The sequence below is a fragment of the Pseudorca crassidens genome, chromosome 8, assembly GCF_039906515.1.
Source record: "Pseudorca crassidens isolate mPseCra1 chromosome 8, mPseCra1.hap1, whole genome shotgun sequence".
Lineage (NCBI taxonomy): Eukaryota > Metazoa > Chordata > Mammalia > Artiodactyla > Delphinidae > Pseudorca > Pseudorca crassidens.
In genome coordinates this window covers 23,346,370-23,359,379 of record NC_090303.1, presented here as the reverse complement: position 1 = coordinate 23,359,379, position 13,010 = coordinate 23,346,370, and the positions used below count along the sequence as shown (strand labels likewise).

The window sequence follows — 13,010 nt, the reverse complement described above, 5'->3', positions numbered from 1 at the left end:
AGAAAGAGAAGAAATAAATAGCACAGCTTTCTCAAAAACAAGGAGTAAAGATATGGCTATGAGAGGAGCAATTATGTGGGTAAATGACATAGTTTTAAATCCCAAAAAAGAAAACAAATGATAGAGTACAAATAAACAGGTTATATACATGCCCAGACAGGAAAAGTGAGTGGTATCAAAGTCGATAGTTTTGACATGATGGCAAAATAGACAGTTCATTGTGCAAAGCTTTTGTTAACAGCTTTTCAATTCAATGGTTTAAAAAAAAAACTAATCTGTACTGTCTTCTCGTTAATACCTTTTAGGACTTTTCCAAATTTCTAAAAATTAAAATAGAACACTCACACAACTTTGTGCTATTGGCTTTGTACAACCAATAAAAAATGGTTTATAAAATAAAAGTACCCAGGCTCCATTTTGTTTGCAAATTCAGACTTGCATAAACCGAATCAACTTTTAAAGAAACTAACTTGGAGCAGAACAAAATTAAGAGCATTCCTCTTATGTAGATTTTTATCTCATTTTAAAATATTTTAATTAGTGTCATTTGGTTTTCTAAAGTTTAATGATAGCTTCGAAAATCATGTTGTAACAAAGCTCTAGGGTGATAACTTTATTATTTTCTTGGTTAGTTTTAAATTTTATGTGCATTTTACATTAATAAACATAGATATAAATATAAGTAAAGGGTTACAAAAACACTTTTCCCACTTAACTTTACATATATGCATGAAGAAAAGACCTTTTTATCTTAACTCAGGCACCATGCATGCCTAGATAGAACCTTTAGAGTGATGCAGAAAATAGTTCTTAGCTATTGTATTATTTAGTGGTAAAAAAAAAAAATACAGAAAAAAAACCCCCTGGTTTACACTTAACCTTTCTGAGCTTCATGTGTCTTATCATATTTGCTTTAGCTATCTGATTGGATGGTTTTAATGATCAAATGAGATAGTGCCTTTGAGAGCTCCCTGATACAGTATGACAGTCCTATTAGGTTAGTAAGACCAATCAGAAAAGCAGCGTCAACTTATCTTTTTCCTGATGGGAAAAGACATTATCCTTGAGTCAGTCAAAGAAGGAAAGGAGTGTTTCTGTGTTCTTTAAATAAAATCTGTGACTCTATGCTTCACATTTTAAAGAAATAGGCCACATCCTGTGCGCTAGAATAGAAATATGTTGAGTTTCTCTGCAACTCCTAAAATTCAATGCAATTTCACTACTGTAGTTATTTTACTATTAATGCACACAGGTGTTTATTGGTACAGCGCTTCTCTCTAAAAACGTGGAAAACGTGGGCCCTGAACACTGGTAGGCGCGGGTGCCTGAGGAAGGAGACTTCCTTAACCTGAGAGCCAGCAATTGACACTGTGGATGCACCCATTGTAATTCAGTTACATTTTATTGAATTCCAATGGAGGAAATCCATAGGGGGCAAAGCTCTGGAGCTCATATACAATTGAACTTTCTTCCAAAACCCCTGGAAACCAATTTAAAACTACTGTTTCCAAAATAGCACTGTAAATCAAGGGACAGCTATAATGATGCTGTTTCACATCCTGTGAACACACATACACTTTCTGAGGGACACATCTGACCGTCTCCATGTCAAATCAAATCCTTCAAAAATAAAGTCAGTATGGCTTTATGTCATGAATCATTCTAGAAAACATTCTTTTTCCTGCTGCTGGCCATTTCAGGACACCCTTTAGATTTTATTTTAGCATCAAAATTTTGTTTTGTTATTAAAAGATTCTTCAGTCTTTATTCAGGTATGTGTCTAAGTCTCTATAGTCATTGTAATTGATCACCCTCAAAGTGTCCTCGTACGTGACCAGACATCCACTTGACCTGTTTGTTCTACCTAAGGAATTTATGATGGATCCTTCTTCTCCTGTCCTCCTACTCCAGCTGTCCTGTTGGAAGTTATCACCTAACTGCTAATACTCTTCCTGAGAGTTTGACGAACGTTAGCTTTGACTCAATTTGTGCTATTTTTAACTACATTACATATGAATTCTATTTCTTAAGTTGACAATCTAAGATTTAAAGACCACAAATTTTGAAAAATCTGAATCATGCTTTTATTTTCTTTTCATTATTTTCATCATTTATGGAGTTGTCTAAAACTTAGGGCAATGTGGAATTTTAAAGAATCATTTAGGAAGAAATTCCAAGGCATTACTCTAACTTAACTCTTTATTAGTAGAAAATTGACAGTTGAAGAAAGATATTTGCATTTTGTTCTTAAAGATTTCAAAGCAAAACTTCTACAGTCTCCAATACCCAGTTCCTTTTGGCCATCTGTCCTGGTACCTACCAAGGTAATAGGATATTCTTCCTGTTGTTAACATCCTTTGCTTTAGTTTGGTCCTAAAGCATAATATCTTCTATTATAAAAACAATATTTCTTATTTTAACTTTCTATTGTATTTTATTTACTATTTTGTCTATACCCAGATATAAGTATATCCTGCTATAGATAACAGTTGAAATTTTAGGAATTTTTTCTCCCCTTTATCATACTTTTTAAAAAGGGAGTTGTTCCTTAATTCAGACCTCATTTTCCTCTAAGTAGCAGTGATGTGTTCAGCATGCTTCTTCTTTTTTTTGTTGTTGTTGTTGTTTAGAAGGTGGGGAGAAATTTCTGCACATTTATATAGGCAATAATTCAAGCATTTGTGCAAATTTTCTTACATAAGAATGTTCTTCACATTTAACCCTCTGCTATATTCTTACTTCTGTATCTCACCATCAGAAGAAATGAATAAGATGTAGTAAATTGTCTCAGCAATCAGAAATCATTCCCCAAACAATCTATCTGAATATCATTTGTGAGGCAGTCTACACAAATGACAACTCCTCTGCTTGTTCACAGCACCCTGTAAATTATGCCTGCAGTTTCCCTACAACTTGTCAGTCACCGTGCCTTTATCTCAGAGGAATTCAAGCAGTTACGGCACTTTAAGATGAGGAATAAGGAATGCAGGGCCACGGGATAGTTTTGTTCTATCTCTCTGATCAGGTTTCTCTCATGGCCCTTTGCTGAGACAGTACTGACACATACTGCAGTTGTCACCTGCTGGTTGATTGGAGGAAACCTCACACATCTGATAAGAAATTTTTAAAAGTATCCATTCGCAAGTGATATAAGAACCCCTATGGAAAGAAATAAGAAGGTCTCCTGCTTTGCTGGGATTATTGACAGTTATATTTTGAAATTTAAAGAGGTAGACTAGTGATCTGCATAACTGGCCAAAAGAGAAGATTAGGGCATAATTGAAACACACGGCACTCATAGTTACTTGAAAAGTATTTGCACTGATATTTTGCCCTTTTATTTTTTATGTTTTTAAGAAAATTAAAGTGGCATATAAATTCAGGTTTATACACACCCACACACACACACACACACACACACACACACACACACACACAGAGTGATATGTTGGAGATGGCCAGCATTGGCTTGAAAGAGCCATTTGTGCAGATCTCTTCTGAAGTCCAGTTCAGGGACTTTAGGTTGATAGCTTGAAATTGGCTATGGTGGCCTATTTACTCCACGAAAATTGGCAAATGCTACAAATTAGTTTGTTTTTGTTTTTTGTAGAGCCGATTGTTAAACATTAAGCAGCATATCACAGCCATAACCAGGCATGTTTTCCTCAAATTTCCATGACTGTTTTAGAATTCTTCACATTTTTCTAAAAAATCATTTCAAAGTCATTCAATGAAGGTTTAATTCCTATATAGACTTATTCCCAGTTTCTGTCCCAGAGGGTGGCAGAATGGTGCAGTAAGAAGTACCTGGGCCTTTGCATTAAAAGGTGTTGTTGGGCTTCCCTGGTGGCGCAGTGGTTGAGAGTCCGCCTGCCGATGCAGGGGACACGGGTTCGTGCCCCGGTCCGGGAAGATCCCACGTGCCGCGGAGCGGCTGGGCCCGTGAGCCATGGCCGCCGAGCCTGTGCGTCCGGAGCCTGTGCTCCACAACGGGAGAGGCCACAGCAGTGAGATGTCCGCGTACCGCAAAAAGTGTTGTTAATCCCTGCTCTATCTTTTTGCCTCTTCGACCTTGATCCTTCCTTTTTAAAGTGGGGATAGTATAGTACCACAGAGATTAAATGAGCTGAGGTGGGTAAAGCACGTAGCAGTGTCTGACAAAGAGTCAGGTTGAGTCAATGGGAGCCCACCCTTCCCAGTATCAAGGGACTAATGGGATTCAATATTGGAAGGTCTTCAAGAAATGTTTTACTTCTTAATGGCATGAAAGCAAAACCTATGAGCTGTATGAGAGCTTGGGAAAAGTTCAATATCTTCGTTTCATAGAGAAAGCCATTGACATTAAACAAGTTACCCAAGGCTAGTTCTCTTGAACCCTAATAGAGTTCAACTGAATTCTCTCTACTCTTCTATAGTACCATCTCCTGGCCTCTGGGTAGGTCATGTAACTATTTCTTCTCTCTTCTATCTTCTCTTCTTTCTTTACTTTTCTCCTTGTTTTTCAATACAATTTAATTTAAATTTCGTTTCAGTTGCTCTGATGCCTTGGGGAAAGTAGATTACTTAACTAAAATTTAGACCCTCTGCAAAAGCACATTTTACTTGAACAGTGAAACCACTTATGCTGAAAGACACTAATGTAAATGTCAGGTGAACGAAGAGATGTGAGCAGATCAGGCGACCCATGGACGATGACCCATAGAAAAAAGGAGCTATTTAGTAGGTGACTGACTACTTAGGAAAAGCAAGAAGGAAAATCCTATTTCCTGAGAGCTTACTATGTTCCAGATTCTGTGCTAGCAATTCCATGATTTTATTTACTTTTAGATAGTATATTCTCTATTTTACAGAATGAGGAAATTAAGGCTTAGCGGCGTTAAGCTCTCTTGCCCAAAGTCACACAATCATGGTGGATTTACAACTCAAAACCAAGGTGCCCATACACTGCCCTTTTTTCCAAAGTTAAGTTTCAAAGTCACAGTATATAGCTCCCACTCTGTTCATTTTCCTTCATGATTTAAAATTGGGCTTTGTAAGAAGTATGCCCTGTTGAGTTCAGTCCATTTAAATAGACATATTTTAGGCCATGGTTTAGAATTTCTAGCAATTATTTTTAGTTTCTACTTCCAAGGAATGTTTTCATTTTAAGAGATTGTACAAACCATCCAAGTCACTAAGACAATAAGTATCCTTACTTCAGGTAACACATACAAATGTACACAGTGTATTCTACTGAATTTTGGTTTTGCTATGAGATGAAAATCAAAATCAGGAAGCACTCTGAAGGCAATGGAGAAAGTGCCACTGAGTGATTTAAAGGGCAGAGGAAGGAGAGGTGGAAGGTCTAGATGACAGATTGCACCTACTTTACAGTCTTGTCCAGGCTCAGTCCAGGCAAAGTTGGTCTTGTAGAGCAGGTAACCCCATATACACCCCATTTATGTCCATCTGGTAGGGTTCACAAGGTAAAGTAGATGAAGGATTATAGAAAAGTATGAGCTGCTGAAGAAAATAAAAGATCACAATTTAGCCTGGTCTTCAGAAATCAGAAGTGGGATGACGCATTGTGAGATCAGAAATGCAGATTCATAAAGGACAGCTGTCAACAATGGAATTTATTTATGCCCATTTGGTATAGAAAGCACTTCTATTTGTGCCTTAGTCTCTTCAGTGATATGAAGCATATTCTTGTGTGCATTGTTAATATATGATCAGTTACCTTCGAAGGACTTAGAAATCATCTAAGGAGGACCATGCATGTGCAAGGTCTGGTCCTGAGAACTGTTTATGGAGAGGAAAGGCTAGTGAAGGGAAAAGCATGTTATATTCTTTTTTACTTCATGTACTGAAAGGCTTTTAAGTGTAAGTTTTTATTTTGACTAGCACCTATTGGAACATGATAGTGTGTTTTACATCAGGGCAGTAGGCTCAGAATATATAGTGTCATGGCCTGAAAACCAATAAAAGAAAATGTTATAACAATAATAACGGAAGCTTCCATTTATTGTGTTATTATTATTATTATTATTATTGCGGTACGCTGGCCTCTCACTGTTGTGGCCTCTCCTGTTGCGGAGCACAGGCTCCGGACACGCAGGCTCAGCGGCCATGGCTCACGGGCCCAGCCGCTCCGCGGCATGTGGGATCTTCCCGGACCGGGGCACGAACCCGTGTCCCCTGCATCGGCAGGCAGACTCTCAACCACTGCGCCACCAGGGAAGCCCTATTGTGTAATTATTTACAGCAGTGCCTGGTACATGATAAATATTGGTGATGCTGATGAATAGGAGGAGGATGATGATTGTGATGGTGATGGCAGCGGTGGCAGTGATAATGGTGGTGATGATGATGTGATGATGATGGTGGTGATAATGGTGGTGGTAGTGATGGTATGCCAGCCATTGTGCTTAAGCACTTTATATGCATTATTTCATTTAATACCTCAGAACTCTATGCAACAGATACCATCGCTGTTTAACAAATGAGTAACTTGTCTAGTACCACACAGCTGGGAAATCGTGAAGTCAGGGTCACTAAAGCCCTGTGTCTCTGACACCATGCTATATTTAAAGGCTAGTCTTAAAGCACCTGCTTTGGCTGGTTAGTCAAGGCTAAAGAAAAACTCAAAGCAGGAATTTTCTGCTTCTTGCTTTTCTTCTCTCAGAATGAGATAATCAAACTTTAACCATTGCCTATGATAATTATGCATGCATGCACATACATATAACTATCTTCAAGTAGAATAGGATACTTTTTTTTTAGCTTTACTCTTTTTTTAAAAAAATAAATTTATTCATTTTATTTATTTATTTTTGGATGCATTGGGTCTTCATTGCTGCACGCGGGCTTTCTCTAGTTGCAGTGAGCGGGGGCTAGTCTTCGTTGTGGTGTGCAGGCTTGTCATTGCGGTGGCTTCTCTTGTTGCCGAGCACGGGCTCTAGGCGTGCGGGCTTCAGTAGTTGTGGCACACGGGCTCTAGAGCGCAGGCTCAGTAGTTGTGATGCACAGGCTTAGTTGCTCCGCGGCATGTGGGATCCTCCCGGACCAGGGCTCGAACCCGTGCCCCCTGCATTGGCAGGCGGATTCTCAACCACTGTGCCACCAGGAAAGCCCAGAATAGGATACTTTTGACAGTGACTGAAAATGCATTAATTTGGCACACACAGTCAAAAAGAGAGAAGTTGTTTTTGATGAAAATTGCCATGCAGCCTAAGAGGCAAGGAGAGAAAGTTCCCAGAGATTTGGCTCTGCAAACATTAATTATAGCTGCCAACCCAAAAGTAGTCTACGTGCACACCCAATGGTCAACAGAGTAATACATCAGTCATTTAGTCCACACTCACAAACCTTCAAAAGTAAGATCTTTTCCTGTTAGGAGCAACAATTTATATTATTGAAGAAAGAAGAAGAGAATCTTCTTGAGGTTATGTTTGTCTGTAGTTTGCAAAATGTGATAACCATAATTCTTGTGTGGAATTTCTCCCACTGTCAGAGAAGATCTATTTATTTGATTTTGTTTTCATAGAAGCATAACACCATATCTACACTAAACATGCACTTAACTGACAAGTACATTGCACACTTAAAAGAAATTTAGTTTCCTAGTAAACATATCTCTGAATGTAAGGAACTGTTTCATGAAAATATTGAAAATATTTATTTAGAGAAAAAGATAGCAGTTGTTTTTTTTTTTTTTTAAGATAGCAGTTTTTACATAAAGCAGGCATAAATGGTTTTTAAGAAGAATTAATATTTAGCTTATTGCTAAAGTACAAGTGCTGCTTTAAAAAATTGTGTAATTTCTACTCTCTATCTGCCAGGAAGCCATCACAAACGTCTCAAGAGACTATACATTTATGATCTAATAATAAAGCAACATATGTGGTTCATGATTACTTAAGCAGGAGTTGATGCAGCTTCTAACTTGATCAAATCAACTGCAGCTCTGTAAACTGGAATGAAAGCTACATAAACAACATTTAATAATAAACAGAGGCAGTGGTGCTTTTTCACCCCTAAAAATCTCTGGATGAGAGGGAAAACTCATAAGGGGATACATAGAAAATTTGCTTCTCACTTCTTAATAACAACAATTATAATAAAAATGATAATTAACATTTAGTGAGTATCTAAGAGTTCCAGGCATTATACTAAATACTTAAGATGGATTCTCACTTAAGCTGCAAGATGAAACTATGAGATAGGTTAGGAAACTGAGGCACAGAGAGGCTAAATGACTTGCCTTTGGTCACACAGCTTGAGAGTGGCAGAGAAAGGCTTTAAACCCAGAGACAGAGTCCAACTCCTGGAATTGAGCCTTTAGCCAATATGCAAAAGAGCAGAAGCCAAAACAGTAACATTATCTACTGATATAACCAACTGCTGTCTTTTGGGTTCCAGATGATCAGGGAATAAAATACAATATGATATTAATCATGTAACACGGACTGACTAGGGTCCTAATCCAGAAACTGCCATTTGTTAGTTTTTTGACCTTTGGTGAATTATTTAAGTCTCCAGACTTCACTTTCCTCAATGACTAAGTGATGGTAATAGTACCTCATGGAGTTATTGTGAGAATTAAAAAGCTAAATCCCTTAGCACTAATCTGAACGTTTTATATTAGTATTATTATTCCTAGTGCTACTGTTGTAATATCATTAGACCTTACGTGTAAACTATACCAAAGAAGGGGTGGATTCCTGTCATGTTGTTAGAGTCCTTGAAGGAGAGAGAAAGTGGAGATGGAGAAGGGAAGGAGAAGTCATTCTAGGAAGGGAATCAAAGGCACAGATGTGAGAAAGACCCTGATGTGAGGAGAGATGATAAATAAGTTCAGGTGACAGGACAGAGGGTTTCACATAAGATAAAATAGGAATGAGATTGCATAGACTATTGAATATAATATTTCATAGTGCAAAATAAGGACATTCACCATATTTGATTCTAACTGTTCTCAACCTTTATGTAAAAGTCTCTTATATAAGTGTAAAAAATCGGAAGTCTTTCATTTGGGTTAGTAATAATCCTGAGTGTATTAACTCTCTGTGTAACTATCCTTATATGTCTTATCGCCTGGGACATTTGTTACAAATAGAGATTCCTGGCCTTCTCCTCTAGATTTCGAGGAGAACCCAGGAATTTATGTATTTACTATCACTTGCAGGTTATTCTTATCATTAGGAAAGTTTGGGAAACACTACTATAATCCACCCCTAACACTGCTGTTGAAACAATCTTTGTAAAACAAATCATTTGCATCTCAGTGAAAGCACAAATACTTGGGCAGAGCCTTCAAGATTGTTCACATCCTGTTCCTACCTACCTTTCAAACCACTCTCCCTCAAGCAGCCATACTCCACTGCACACGTGTCTCTGTTTATTCATGCTTTCTGTGTCTCTTGCCCTGATATCCCATTGCCTTTGCTTTCTTACCTAGAAAACTGACACATTTTTAAAGGCTCAGTTCAAATGTCACTCATTCTATTGTAACTGTCCTGCATCCCACTAAGGAGAATTCTTCCCCCCTTTCCTGACCTTCCATTACATTTTGCAGTAATACCTGTTGTATGTAAGTGGTATATTTCAGTTTCTGAAAGGGCCTAGACTTTTTAATTTATCTTGTACTCCCTCAGTGCTTAGAATAGTGCTTAGCACAAAGGAAGTGCTCAATAAACCTTGGTGGAATAAATGAAGGTGTGAATAAAGATTTACTCCACACTGTCAGTACTTCAGTTTGTTCCTTGAGTAATTGAAGACATTTTAGAAAGATGGCTGGGGTTAGTTGTGTAAGGTCGGATCTTAACAAACGGCACTGCGAAACAGAGGAAAGCTTCAGGTGAGCTTTATTAGGGAGCGCTCCCGGGCGAGGTTCACTGGTCCGAGAGAAAGGGGCCAGAGAAGTCGTGCCCGGGCGCGGGTTTGGGCAGAATTTGTAGGGGAAGAAGGGAAAGGGGTGTGGTGAATCCGGGAGGGCGCAAGGTATTCTTTATTTGGTGGTCTTTTCGGGTACAGTGGGGGACCGTTAGTCCCGCCCCTTGAAAGGCGGGAAGGCTGGGCTGGATTCAAAGTCCCCAGGTCAGTTCCTGGAACTGGGTGGTCCGGAATGTCTCCAGGGAAGTTTCTGGAACTGGGTGGTCCGGAGAGTTTCGGTCTGATGCAACCTGTGAATCTGATTGCGTTTCCCTGCCTCGGGCCAGTTGGCCTTACAAGTTGCTATAACATTTTTGCTAATTTATTTTCATCTTTTTTTTTTTTTTTTTTGCTTTGGCCTGCATTGGTGAGCTTTAATAAGCCTCTTTAAATCCAGATCCTTTGATATTAATAATGAAAAATATGCAGGCTAGATTCCATGTTCATCACGCATCTTTGTTAGCATAGCATGGAGCTTCAAATTTGCCATACGCTAGAGTTTGGGTTAAAGGCCAAGTATCATCTGACATGATGTCTTTCCCACTCTCTCTCTCATTGCCAACATTTTGCACATTCAAGGAAAGTGCTGTGACACCACAGCCAAAAGAAGAAAGACCAGGAGATGAGGTGGAGAAAAAAAAAAAAAATTGGGCAAAATGAAGATACCCAATGCTAAAAGGAAAAAAAAAATAAAGGTGAAAGAGCACCTAGTTTGGTTATGAGACTGTAAACTGAAATGCTTTATGTTTTCATCCTACACAAATTTAGGTCTTCCTAAATTTGCCTAAGGCAACTTACTTTTCTGAGGGAAGAATTTTTTTATTGTCCATTTTTATTGTAATGTTTTGGTGCCAATTTTGGTAACACACACTGAAGCTAAATTTGCAACCATTTAGCATATAATGTATTTAAAAAGCCTAAATAGGATCTTTTCCATGCAAGGTGAAGCTTTTAAAATACGAAACAAGCAAGAACAGTGAACAGCTGTTACTCATTTCATGTCTACTGCTGAGTGGTGTTTATGGAGGGGACAGGGTATATTTCAGTCCCAGCAGTAAATGCAGCAGTACCCTGACATCACTCTTGAGAGAAGGAGAGGCTGTTTGTGTAAGAGTTCAAAATGTTATCTTTTGAAGCAAGGATAATGTGATTCTGTGTCAGCTCTCCCCCGTTTTCCTCTTTTGCTGAGGCATCAGTATCACCATGCTTTTGAAATTAAGAATCCATGCATGGAACACCAAACGCCAAATAAGAGATTCTTCTCCTGATACTTGTTCTCCTCAAATTTGTTGATCTTCCTTCTAATTATTTGTCATTTACCTTTCTGAAGTACTTTTTAACTAGAGTTCTTGAAATAGGTTATGGAGATTCTCTCATTTTTCGTTTCGGTGTTTCTAAGAGCAGAATGCGTAGTAGAGATAGGAGAGAGATTCTCCATTGGATATCAAAAACTTTGGAGCAGGAAGCCAGGTGTTAGCAGATTTACTCTTTAGGGTCTGGGGCTGTAGATCCTAAATTTATCTTCAACACGCTACAAGGTTAGCACAAGTTTTTCCAGTTGCTTCTCTGTTGGTGCCCTGAGCTACCGGTATTTCTACCTGGACATCCTCCTCTGTCAGGCTTGCTTGATGGGCAGGGAGGGGAGATGCTACATTTATTACATTTATTTTCTATTTTCAGACAAAGACATTGAAACAGAGAAGGGAAAAGTTATTTGCATAAGAGGAAAAATTACTCATTTTGAATCTAATTCTACAATAGGAAACTATTGATTTCTATCCATGCTATGTGCTCTGGTTTCCTGTCACTTATTTTTCCTTTTTCACATTAATTTTTTTTTGTCTTTTATGATGGTCCTTTGAGATAAACTAAACTAGATGTCAAAGAAAAGGCCACCTAGAAAAACTGTGTAAATAGTAAAATAACTGATTCTTTGACCCTTGAAAGAAAGACACAGTTGGGCTTACAAGTTTAAAAGAATTGTTCAGTTGGATGATTCTGAAAGTATGCAGCCTTGTTACTAACACTGAAAAGTTTAATTACATTTCATTATAGTATACTAGCTTCTCTTAATTGCTAAAAGGGGACTATGAAAGCAAAAACAAAAAAGCCTCATCTCTAGAAGCTAGATTTTCCTCTCTGCTTTGTAATGTAAATGTGCCTGTGTGTATATTAAAATCCACACACTCCATCCATCTCTCTGGCTTTTAAAGGAGGGGTCACCTGACTTCACCTAGAGCGAGCCGCTCCCCTCCCTTTCGCAGAGGAAACCCAAAAGTGAGAGACAGGCGCCTACGGAACACAGGTTCTCCTGCTGAGCGATGTAAATGACCCCTACCGCACGGGAATCCAATGAGGTTGCTGGCGGGGGGTGGGGAAAGAGAAAGCGAGGGAGCGAGCGTAAGCCCGAGAGGGGAGAGGGAGAGAGCAGGGGAGAGAGGGAGAGAGGGAGAGGGAGACAAGTGCAGCATGCTTCATCTTTGAGAGGAGGGGAAAACAAAAGACCTCAGCGGCAGTTTTGTGTTGCTGTGTCTGGCTTAAAGAAGAAAATTCTAGACACCCAGGCTGAAAAATCAAAGCTCCGCGGAGACTACTTCTATCAAGAGAATTCTGTGATCTGAGAATGGGTTGGATCAGTACAGGTGGTTTGAGAAGACACTGATGAGGACCATGGAAAGGTGGGAGAGGACGTGCGGCTTCCCTGCTTCCTTTGAACAGAGCTCTAGGTTAGTAAGCTGAAACAGACCGGGGTCTGCTTAAATGTCTGTCTGTGTGTATGTGTGTGTTTTCTGTTTATAACCTCCAAACCCTTCTGCCCCCTAACCTCTGGGTAGGCAGTGCCATATTCCACCAGATGTGAACCTAAACTTGGTTTGACTCTTACTCCATTTACCAAATGCCTCTCGTTTGCTTGCCGAGCTTTTGTTTAATACAGCCAGTGGCAGAGCCATCATGATTTCTCTCTGCTTCTGAGTCAGAATGTGTGTTTCAGCCCCGGATTGTCAGGTGGCTGTTTGGAGAATAGTTAGCATTTTGCTCCAGAAGGCTGCAAATGCATGATTAGGTTATTGTGAGATGTAAACAGCAAATATCTGCTG

The 13,010-nt window shown here is 39.0% G+C and overlaps 1 protein-coding gene across 10 annotated transcripts in view; it reads left to right on the top strand.

Moving 5' to 3' along the window:
- The window catches only part of MAGI2 (membrane associated guanylate kinase, WW and PDZ domain containing 2), a 1,357,470-nt gene that overhangs the window by 563,965 nt on the left and 780,495 nt on the right, over positions 1-13,010 (top strand). The window contains exon 1 of one of the 10 annotated variants that reach the window (XM_067746033.1): positions 12,203-12,638. The exons of the other annotated variants lie outside the window; for them this stretch is intronic. The gene's annotated coding sequence lies outside the window, so the exon portion shown is untranslated. Of the gene's footprint in view, positions 1-12,202; positions 12,639-13,010 lie in introns of those variants that run through there. 10 annotated transcript variants of the gene reach the window in all.